Genomic DNA, 12,313 nt, shown 5'->3' with positions numbered 1-12,313 from the left:
AGACCAATCCGAGCAAGCTATAAGGCTATTAGTGAGTGAAAAGTTTTCTCTTCGAAAGCAGGGGATGCGTTTAGCTGACTTTTCAGATAGTTCATGCACTTGTGTACCCGTTTCAGTAGTCAGCTCCAGCGTTGGGTGATAAGGGTCTTCTGGTAAAGTAATTGCAGAGGTTCTAAGAAACACAAGCTGGACTGGAAACAAAGCATAGATCCAGTAATCGTCCTAACAAATTTAGAACATGATTTACTTGAGACTGTGAAATATTAACTGATCCTTATCTGATAGCTTACTTTAAATAAACTGGATAGCGGACAGATGATTCGCATATATTGGGATTTCATATGGCGGCGGAAGATAGGAACATGTTATGTATATGGAAATACCCGGAAGGCATAGTTTTATACACAGAAATTAAATGTCATTTATTTCGTCCGACGTTATTTCATCAGACGATAATTCTGAGTCAACTGCAATTAAAACTCCATATTCACGTCGGCACCGACGATCAAGCCCGTAAGTTGTGTACTTACTTGGAAGAAGAAGGACTAAGAATTTCCGGTTTTAACCAGGTTTCTCTAAACACAATAACATGGGAAGACAAGGAAAATCTATCAGCATACCATTTGGTCAGCTTACTTTGTAAGCCTCTTGCATTCTGACAGGAAAGCAGAAGAAAAGAATCTCGTTTTTTTAGATAGGTGAAGATGTAGATGTGGATGGCTCTTTAAAGGGATTTCCAACTTCCTTTGAACGTATTTTCTTTTTTAGCTTCATACTCTTTAACAAAAATGCCTACAGGCCAAAAATTGGCTGAGCACATAGTTTCAAAATGAGCACAGGGAACACCGATCTTAAATGATGATACTTCCCTAGCATACGGAAAATTAAATTGTTCAACCTTTAGATCATCAATCTGAACTTTGTTACGGATAAAGGCCGTAGTGTGCAGGGATGAAAGGTCAGGACTCAGCCGAGAAACAAAAATATGTTTCCGCTGCGGTACACAGGTTACTGTTTTAGGTACCAAGCATGTGACTGGTTTTGGTACAACAGCATTTATGGTAGCACCACCAGTTTCAGTCGGTACTCCGGACTTTAAGTCAACATGCGGCTTTGGCATCATTGTTGTAATTTTTACAACAGGTTTTTCGGGCGTCTCATGCGGCAAAATCTCGCGTCTTTTGCATTCGGAAACCGAATCTTTTTTAGCTTTCGACCTCAATACCATTTGTGCGGCAGCTGAGATCGACTGCTGTGCTGCAGACCCCGGATCGCCAGAGAGTTTAACTAGCGGCTACCGTGAGTTGTCTATCGACCACGATCTTTTTACGCTTAGGAGAATCGGGCTCAGATAGCATAAGGCTAGTGAGCTGCGACTAAGGCGCCACAAGCAGACGCCGTAACAGTGCTTTTTGTAAGCGCCTTTTAGGGATTGTCTGGGCTTCATAACCAATACATTCATCACAATAGTAGCGCAAGCCATTTCCCATGTCGATTGCATAGCGTACCAGGCTCGAATAGCCAAGGAATTTCATGAAACATATTATAGCACGAATGGCACGGAATGCTCTGTTGTCAAGCCGAAATCAACGACTTGCATCTTTAAATAACAGACAGCCATTATCCGAACCACAGTGCAAAGCGAATAAAGCTACACAAGTGAAAGAGAGAGTTAAAGAGCGGGAGTGAGTAAGCTGGGGGAGCGTAAGTTTTTGATGTTCCAACAACAAAGTTTTATGCGGGAGAGCGGGTAACTACCGTTTAGACTCTTACCGCTCCAAGCAGCGTTTGGGAGAAAAGGACAAGGCAATTAGATAAAACAATAACAACAAACACTGCACAGAGATTAGACGTGCAAACTAATTTTGTTAATTTAAACACAAAACAATCACTATGCGTCGCGAAGCGAACGGATGTTGTTAAGGACATAAAAAGCTATATAAGTGTAAGAAAATATGAATTAAACCCCGATGGCATATGGACAAAAATAACAAAAACTCGGAGAGGATGACAAAAACACGACCGTTCACTGAAAGAGCAGCGTTTGCTAGTCTTACTGCTTGGATAAGTATCTCCCAACGGCATTGTCGCACTTTTGAATGGAAGAGCCACCACAAGATGTCTGGAAGTAGAACGACTAATATGATCGACAAAATTAGTCCCGCATTCCTTCTCCTCTTGAGTCAATTTATCGGCAGACGGAACCAATTCTTTACACCCAAAACTTTTGGACTAGCTCGCGTTGGTCATTTGCTGCTTGAACTTTATCATCTGTTTCACTAACGAACAGGGAGACGCTCGTGGAATCGGTTCACGGACGACTACCCATCCTAAGTGTGATTTTTGTTGAGTGGCCATATTTGGTCCCAGCCTGACACACCCAGCAGCAATTTTTCTACAGAATCGAATGTGGGATCTTCCAGAACTACGCCCTTTGGTATCTGAAACTTCACTCCATGTGCTGCCCTCGATAGATAATACTGTGTAATTTCGGGCAACACTCAAATGCTTTCGGAGGCCGCAAACCTTGTCACTCTAGACTTGAATGTGGCTGTTACCGATCCCGTGGTCCTAGAAGTTTAATTACCTATATCAACATCAATTTTGCCACTAATTTACTTGTCAAAAAAATTTAACTGGCTTCCAGAATCTAAAATGCACCTACAGTTTTGATAAGTTCCATCGCTGACTTTAATAAGCACAGTGCTCGAGCAGTGCTCAAAAACTGACAGATGATTTAGCCAATAGCTAATGACCTCATGATACCTTTGCATTTAATAGAATGTCCACCTCCGCAAATAAGACAGCTGCCTTTTCCATTGCTGTATACCGCTGTTGCCAAGCTTTACTTTTTGGAATCGCTTTTAATATTGGGTTTGGAGATGTTTGTCTGCCGAGAATCCCGATTACGAAATTCATACCTCTAGATATTAAAAACTTTAAGAGCATTGGCCAGGAAGGGAGTTCAGTACAATCCCGTTCGCTTAACTACTTCTCTACAGTCTGCTCGTCCAGCTTGCTGCGAGCCAAATGATAAACCCGCGTCTGAAGTCTCTTGCTCTTTAGCTAGCGACCTTAAGGAAAATTGTTGCGAACTTACACTGTCTACTAAAATTCGTAAAGCTTTTGAGTTGGTATGCTTGACACGCTTTAAATTAAGAAGCTCTAGAACATTGGACTGAACAATGATTGCTTTATTTTCATAGCGATTTTGCAGCAGGCGAAGAGCACGAATGTAATTAGCCCCTGATATTTCCAAGCAATCAATTATACTTAGCGGCTCGGGACCTGGATCAGATCTCAAATGAATCATTTTTGATAGCTCATCCAGCTCACTGTCAGGGGCTATCAGCGTTCTAAACGTATAAATCCAACTTGTCCACTCGGTGAAGCGGGACCGAGCGCTGCGGACGAGCGACCTGTGTACTATTCAAGACGTCACTACTGCTAAAATTCTTTAGACTGCTCAATATGCCAGCGTGAATTTCACAATAAAGTTCCTTTACGGTGTAGAGGGAATCAAATTCGCTTTCATCGCCCGTCTCCTGCTCGACAGAATGTTGAATGTTGCAAAACTGGCTGTAACTAGACATCACCATGCTCAACTGTGCTTCTAATTCTGCATGCATCATGGTAGCATTGTTTGCTGTAATGTAACTTTTATTGCGGGAAAAGGAATTCACTAGGCCAATTCAAGCTGCAAAAGCTTCGATTTTGTAGGAGCCATATTTTAATAAACGAAATTACAATATTTTTTTTTCGAGTACAGGCTTAAGCCCAATCAATTTAAATTTATTTTTATTAAAAATTAAATAGCTTCCTCAAAATTGGCTTTGTTGCTTAGCTTGGCAATGTTCCTAAGAAAAGGGAACTTGAAATTAAGCCAAAGTCAACGTTAAGCACGTGTTCGTGTAAATATATAACCTAGTCCGCTATGTGTACATGTATGAGTGGATTTGCGGTCTCACTTTATGATTATGAGTGCTTGTAATTGTGTCTATACTAATGGGGCCGATTTTCATGTGATCGCTATATATAAAAATTGGTAGCGATCAATTCTAACCACACACAGTAAAGACCGATTTACCACATTCGAATAATTTTTTAAGCATAGGGTTTTATTCACACATCAAACCAGTTAACATGCCTGCAAGAAATATGAAATTCATCAACATTAGGACTCACTTTCCAATATAGCCGATGCTGCCGCATCACCGTCGCAGTTATGACGTAGTCGCCTGCTAGTAGTTAACAATAATAAAGTTGAGCTCCAACGACGAACTTCTCCGGGATTGAACTTTATCCAAAGGTCCCTGTTCGGGAACTAAAATGATCGAGCCCAAGGTCCTTCGAGCTAGCCTTGAAAATTAGGATCCAGATTCTCTTTTCCTTCAGCAGAAAAAATGCACATCAGCTCAGCATAAAGTCTTTACTCGAACAGTAATAGCGACAAGGCCGCCTTGGCGTTTGTCGATAGCAGTGTATTCTGTGAAGCTGTATGAGCTCTGATTCCCCGGTCTTTGTTGTTGGATACAGAACTTCTGACCAGTTAGAGGTTCATCATGGGTTGGATGGGGTTGCTGTAGTTTGATCCTTTCCAATCTGACCGAAGAAAGCTGCTGCGGATATAGGAAACTCTGGACAGATATAAAAATGGAAATTGGTCGATACTCTTAACTGTGAGTCCCCATAAAACTAACGCTAACGCATAATCGAAGAAATCGACTAAAGCGTTTCTTATTGTTATACCCGTTATTCGTAGACTAAAAGGGTATACTAGATTCGTCGTGAAGTATTTGCCAGGCAGAAGGAAGCGTTTCCGACCCCATAAAGGATATATATTCTTGATCAAGATCCGTCTGCCTGTCCGACTATCCGTCCGTATGAGCGTTGAGATCTTCGAAACTATAAAAGCTAGAAAGTTGGGAATTGATTCCTGAACTTTTGCGCAGCGCAAGTTTGCTTCGTCAGTCCACTTTAACGCCCACAAACTTCAAAAAATCGTAAGTATGAACTGGGATCTCAGATTTATATTCCGTAGCCGATAAAGCAGCGTAAGTTCGTTACGCGAATATGCCACGTCCACTCTAACGCCCACAAGCCGCCCAAGCCTTTGGAGCCCACAATTTTCATGCTAGATAAATAATTATACCCGTTACTCGTAGAGTAAAAGGGTATACTAGAGTAGTAGGGAAAGACGAATTTTGGGACAATTAGCATATTAATGGCCCCAAGCCCCCCCTCCCCCCCTCGTTAACGTATGCGGGTTCTGGGACAATTAGCATAATCCAATAAATTAAGTGATTTTAATGGACTTTGAACTCATAAAAATGTCAATACTTAATTGCCCCCATCGCCCCCACATCCCCATGTGACAATATTGAATATGTATCCTTCCCCTCATTATGAGCAATTAATAGTCAGGTGAGAAAGGTGCACGTGAGAAAGGTCGCACAACCATAGTTTCCAAAGGTTGTTATCTTACAGGAACATATCCGATCATGTTGGGGAAAGGTGTAATCACGTACCCTTTTGCCTCATTATCACAGGTGTTGCTGTGCACGTGTGAAAGGTCGCACACCCAAAGTATTCAAAGATGGTTATCTTAGAGGAACATGTCCGATCATGTTGAGGAATAATATTTTCTATGATTGTAAAATTAATTTAGAAATCAAAAGAACCCCAATTAAATAAATCTCACAAGTTAATGATTCTCAGATGGGGAATATTTTCAAACTCACATTTTTGTTTCCGCCCCAGAACGTTTAACTGGGTCATAAACATGTCATAGAAGGGATTCAAGCAAGAGCTACCCGAACATGCGCACCTGTCCATACCTGACCGCAATAAAAGGGGCACATGCACAAGCCTGAAGGCGCACGCTCATTGACAAGCGCAATAAAAGGGACACATGCACAAGTCTGAAGGCGCACGCCCATTGACAACATCATGGGCCTCACGCCAACGACCTCACGGCTGACTGCTAGCTCTAATACGTTTCCATAATAGGGGTTGAAATCACGACCGCGCAACAACTCGCAAGTAGCCGATATATCTTAGTCAAGGAAATATTTCCCATTCTCCGTACCTGTAATTTTAACTCGAAATAAAAAGTCAGAAGTTTATTTTGTAGCATAATAATACATTTATTCATTTATATTGGTATTGCGAACATGTTTGATTATATATTGAAATTAATTTTCTGCTTTGATTCCGGCGATTTGCATAGAAGAAGCAGGCGCACGTTTCCGACGTCATTTCTGGATTACAAAATGTAAAGTGTTCGCCATAATTCGTAGTTTTGAGATCATGTCCACCTCGATTCATGAACATAGTTTTTGTGTGTAGAAGGTATTGAAAATGCTGACCAATTATCTGTCCTTTAAATTGTTTAATAAATTGGTAAACTTCCTCATGAAACTTCATTTGGTTAATTTTATTTTCTTGTAGGTCTTTAGACATCTAGTCTCAACTTTAAAATGATGTATAAAAATTATTTTATTGTTTTGGAGCTACTTTTAAAAAATGTCAAAATAATGTATGCATTGTTAAGAGCACAAACCCCGCCCTTAAGGTGTGTTTCACAATAGGGAAACCGGTTTCCTTTAAACCTGTTTAATGACGGACAGCTCATTTCCTCGATATCAATGAGCTGACGACTCCCAAAAAACTTCTCTAGAAATCGTTTCTTTCCCACACCTTTACAAATAATTTGTTTTCCGCTTGTAATTGTCCTTAGATACTTTCGAGTTTGTGGAAATCTATTTTCTCCATCATTCCAAAAAATTTTGTGATGTGTATTGGTTAACCAAATTGCAGTCTTTCGAGATTTGGTATTTAGCAAAGTAAAATCATATGGTGGTTCTATTAAAAAACTATTATTCAAGTTTGGATCTTTTTCGAATACAATTCCAATTTCCTTTAGAATAAAATTATTATTATTATCAAAGAAACCTTGAACATCAATCGATACAATATCTTTCAACATTTTTCTAATGTTAAACAACTCGTTGTACTAGTCCGTTAAGTGGGTTATATTCAACTAAACGGTCAAGATTCGCCACGATTCTTAGTTAGCATCAACACTAGTTCGTGTTTACAATTTAACAAAACTTTTTTATAAACCTCAGCCAATCCCAACAAAATTTGATTGGTACAGAAAAGTTGAAGTGGGGTCCTGTAGAAATTTCATCTCCACTGCTCCATCCAGAATTTAATAGGTATTGACTTTGAAGATTATCCAGAGATATATAGTTTTTTAGGGTAGTACTCATATTGACATGGACTTGACACGTTGAACACGTTGTATTCAGTTGTAACCTAGCAGTATTTTGATGGTTACTTTCTGTTTAGTCTTGTTTTTGGATGGTTACTTTTTGTATAGTACCTGTACAGTACTTGGATTTGGATGGTTACTATCTGTATAGTATCTGTAAAGTACTTGGTTTTAGATGGTTACTAAATGTTAACAAGTATTATGAGTTACTATAGTCTCTTATTAAGAATTATCAAAGAACACAAGTTAAAGTTTCTAAGATGTGTTAGCCAAACACACTTGCAGTGAACTATCATTACCTGACCGTCATCAAAGTCACATGCCCAAGACCTAAGGACATTGAATAAAATACTTCCCCTTCATTTGTACCTGTAGTTTTAATTACAGTCAGAAACAAAATTTGTAGGATCATTCAATATTTTTGTATATATTTTATTATTGTAAACATATTTCATTAAATTCATAATTAATTATATTTTATGTATATTTGTATATAATTAATTTTCTTACTCAATCCCTCTGTAAGAAACATGTCGGTTATTCCAAACGCAGATTTTCGCTTGGTTCCCATAGATAGATGTAAAATAGGTCTCACAATGTAATTTTTCTCAGATGTTGGATTATTTTTAAAGCATTCATTTGTTCTAACCCATAATAATACTATAACATATTTCGAAAGCATCATTAGCTAGCATAGGAGCGTCTTTCAATTTAATTTCTGATTCAAGTTTATGATAGAGGTGTTGGGACCTGGTAATATCGGTTTTTGTTGTCAACTATTTTTCTAGTTCTAGTTTTCTAGTTCTATTCTAATTGTATACTATTTGTATGAGTAAGGCATCATTGTCTAAGATTCTGAATAAGTTTAATAAACTCTTTTATTACAATGCTCATCTGGTTTTCGTGATTCATGATGGCGGTTGAGCTGCTTGGACTTTGATTACTAGCTATTATTAGATGGTTACTATCTGCTTGGTAGATGTCTATTAGTTGCTTACTAGTTTTTAATAGCTGGTTACTATATGTTTAGTAGATGTATACAAGTTGTTTAGTAGATGTATACAAGTTGTTTACTAGATGTATACAAGTTGTTTTCTAGCTGTTAAGTATCTGGTTTTTTATGTTTAGCAGATGTATACAAGTTGTTTAGTAGATGTATACAAGTTGTTTAGTATCGGGTTTCTATATGTTTAGTATCTGTTTACTTGATGTTTACTAATTATTATTAGCTGGTTACTAGTTGTTATTAACGTCTACGAGCTTTTATAGTCTTTTGTTAAGAATGATCAAAAATTCTTGATCACTAGACGACTTTCGATGTGAAGTAAAAACTTACACTCTGATTTTCAATGTGTTTGCTTTGTACATGAGAAAGAACGCAAAGCCAAAATATCTCAAGACTGATATATAAATCTTAGAGGAACATATCCGATTATGTTGGGGGAAGATGTATCCTGTGATTGTAAAACTAATTAAGAAATAAATTGTTCACAAGCTGTCTAAAAACTGTTTAGAAGCTCTTTTGATAAACAATTTTGATTCATAATAACAGATATTAAGAATATATAATAATATCATCCACTTTAACTAGTATATTGTTAAAATAAAACATTTCCATTTTTCATGTTCTTTCATCTTATGTAGGTATAATAAATGTAATCTTAACTAGCTAGCCTTACATCCCATAACTATAGTTATAAGCTACAATAAAATGTCTAGAAAGAACAAAATATATGAATGTCAAAAACGATTTAAAACTAACTATAATTGGGAAAGTAATTGAAATCACTCCGGCGTAATACAGTAAAAAAGAAAAACCACTGTGATTATCCCATTTTCTATCACCATAAAAAATGTGTATACCCTCACCTAAATGACCAATTGTATCCTTTGTCCAAAAATGTCTGTGACTTTCACTTATAAATTTGTCACCGATAATTTAAATCCCATTAAGCAAACCACCCATTGCTAACCATACCATAACCCCAGAGTCAAGTTGGTTACCTACAATAAACATAGGTGATGGTGTAAAGGATTGCTAAAATGCCTCGACGGAGGCGCAAAGGTCATAAAAAAATGGTCATAAAAAATTTAATTAGGAAAGTATTTTTTATTTGCGAGCCATTTATAACTGTTGCCAACGACACAAACAGTTGTTACAAAGGATTTGCTTAAATGCCTCGACGCAGGCGCAAAGGTCAAGGTATTGGAAAAAATTCATGGAATATTATTCCTTCATAAAAGAGGTCATAAAACATATAATACGGAAAGTATTTTTTATTTGCGAACAAATTATAACTGGTACCAACAACACAAATAGTTGTTACAAAGGATTGCTAAAATGCCTTGATGCAGGCGCAAAGGTCAAGGTAATGAAAAAATTCCTGGAATATTATCCCTTGACCAAAAACGAAAATTTCTTCTATTTGGATAATAAAAAAATATATATTTAATCAATACTTTGATTTTTCCATCAAGCTGCTTGATAAATCTAGTTGTTTGATATTCTCTAACTAATTGAGTAATAAGTTTTCATGTGTCTATTTAATTTACCAAAAGCAGTATTAGTCTTCTCTCATAAAATTGAACTTTTGGATCTCTCTAATTCCCCACCGGTGAAATATATGTTCCTCATATTTAAAAATTATGGTTTGCCAACCCCGACCAACCTCCGCAACATAGATGGGTACTTGTAATTCATATTTAAGATATTTCCATCCTTCTCTAACTAATATCCTTTTATCCATCATGTAAACAGGTTTAGAATTGTATTGCATGCTTCAACCCCTAGCCACACCCACCACTGTTACAGATTTGACTTTTCCAATGGCTGCCCCAGATACCTAAACTGTACATTTCTTTTGATTTTCTCTTTTTCATTCTAAGCAATGTACACAATTTTTAGACTGGTTCTGACCTCCCTTTCTCTTTTTCTTTCTAAGCAATGTACACAATTTTTAAACTGGTTCTGACCTCCCTCTTTAATGACATCCTCTACTTTATTTTCGTTATATTTCTGATCTTTTCGTAACAGTAGGTTGTTAAACTTTTATCATTTAATGGGATTATTGAGCACCCGAAATCCCAGATATAAACTTATAACATGTAACTAGCAGAATATAGTCTAAGATATCAGACTCTAAAAAAACAAGATTTACCTATAATTCAATTTACCATCTACAATCCCTGGAGAAGATTTTAGTATTTGCAGTTTAATTTTCTAATTTATTGATTTCACAGATTCCCGATGGTAAATTCCAATTTTTAACAAATGGCTTCCAACTTCATACCATTCAGACACTGGTTTACAACCTCATAGAACTGACTCTCAAGGTATCTGTAACGCACAATATATTTCCGTCTCTTTTCTTCTAATCAATATTAAAAAATTTCAAAAACTGTTTTTTGGAGTTCATTTTATTCTTAGAATTGAATTATTAAAAATCATTAAGGTCAAATCTGTAACAGTGGTGGGTGTGGCTAGGGGTTGAAGCATGCAATACAATTCTAAACCTGTTTACATGATGGATAAAGAGATATTAGTTAGAGAAGGATGGAAATATCTTAAATATGAATTACAAGTACCCATCTATGTTGCGGAGGTTGGTCGGGGTTGGCAAACCATAATTTGTAAATATGAGGAACATATATTTCACCGGTGGGGGATTAGAGAGATCCAAAAGATCAATTTTATGAGAGAAGACTAATACTGTTTTTGGTAAATTATATAGACACATGAAAACTTATTACTCAATTAGTTAGAGAATATCAAACAACTAGATTTATCAAGCAGTTTGATGGAAAAATCAAAGTATGAAATAAATATATATTTTTTTATTATCCAAATAGAAGAAATTTTCGTTTTTGGTCAAGGGATAATATTCCAGGAATTTTTCCATTACCTTGACCTTTGCGCCTGCATCAAGGCATTTTAGCAATCCTTTGTAACAACTATTTGTGTTGTTGGTACCAGTTATAATTTGTTCGCAAATAAAAAATACTTTCCTAATTATATATTTTATGACCTCTTTTATGAAGGGATAATATTCCATGAATTTTTTCCAATACCTTGACCTTTGCGCCTGCGTCGAGGCATTTAAGCAAATCCTTTGTAACAACTGTTTGTGTTGTTGGTAACAGTTATAAATGGTTCGCAAATAAAAAATACTTTCCTAATTATATTTTTTATGACCATTTTTTTATGACCTTTGCGCCTCCGTCGAGGCATTTTAGCAATCCTTTACACCATCACCTATGTTTATTGTAGGTAACCAACTTGACTCTGGGGTTATGGTATGGTTAGCAATGGGTGGTTTGCTTAATGGGATTTAAATTATCGGTGATAAATATATTGGACAAAGGATACAATTGGTCATTTAGGTGTGGGTATACACATTTGTTATGGTGATAGAAAATGGGATAATCACAGTGTTTTTTCTTTTTTACTGTATTACGCCGGAGTGATTTCAATTACTTTCCCAATTATAGTTAGTTTTAAATCGTTTTTGACATTCATATATTTTGTTCTTTCTAGACATTTTATTGTAGCTTATAACTATAGTTATGGGATGTAAGGCTAGCTAGATTACATTTATTATACCTACATAAGATGAAAGAACATGAAAAATGGAATTGTTTTATTTTAACAATATACTTGTTAAAGTGGATGATATTATTATATATTCTTAATATCTGTCATTATGAATCAAAATTGTTTATCAAAAGAGCTTCTAAACAGTTTTTAGACAGCTTGTGAACAATTTATTTCTTAATTAGTTTTACAATCACAGGATACATCTTCCCCCAACATAATCGGATATGTTCCTCTAAGATTTATATATCAATCTTGAGATATTTTGGCTTTGCGTTCTTTCTCATGTACATAGCAAACACATTGAAAATCAGAGTGTAAGTTTTTACTTCACATCGAAAGTCGTCTAGTGATCAAGAATTTTTGATCAATTTTAACAAAAGACTATAAAAGCTCGTAGACGTTAATAACAACTAGTAACCCCCTAATAATAATTAGTAAACATC

The sequence above is a fragment of the Drosophila subpulchrella genome, chromosome 3L (genome assembly GCF_014743375.2).
Source record: "Drosophila subpulchrella strain 33 F10 #4 breed RU33 chromosome 3L, RU_Dsub_v1.1 Primary Assembly, whole genome shotgun sequence".
Taxonomy (NCBI): Eukaryota; Metazoa; Arthropoda; class Insecta; order Diptera; family Drosophilidae; genus Drosophila; species Drosophila subpulchrella.
Note: the sequence above shows the minus strand (reverse complement) of the source record.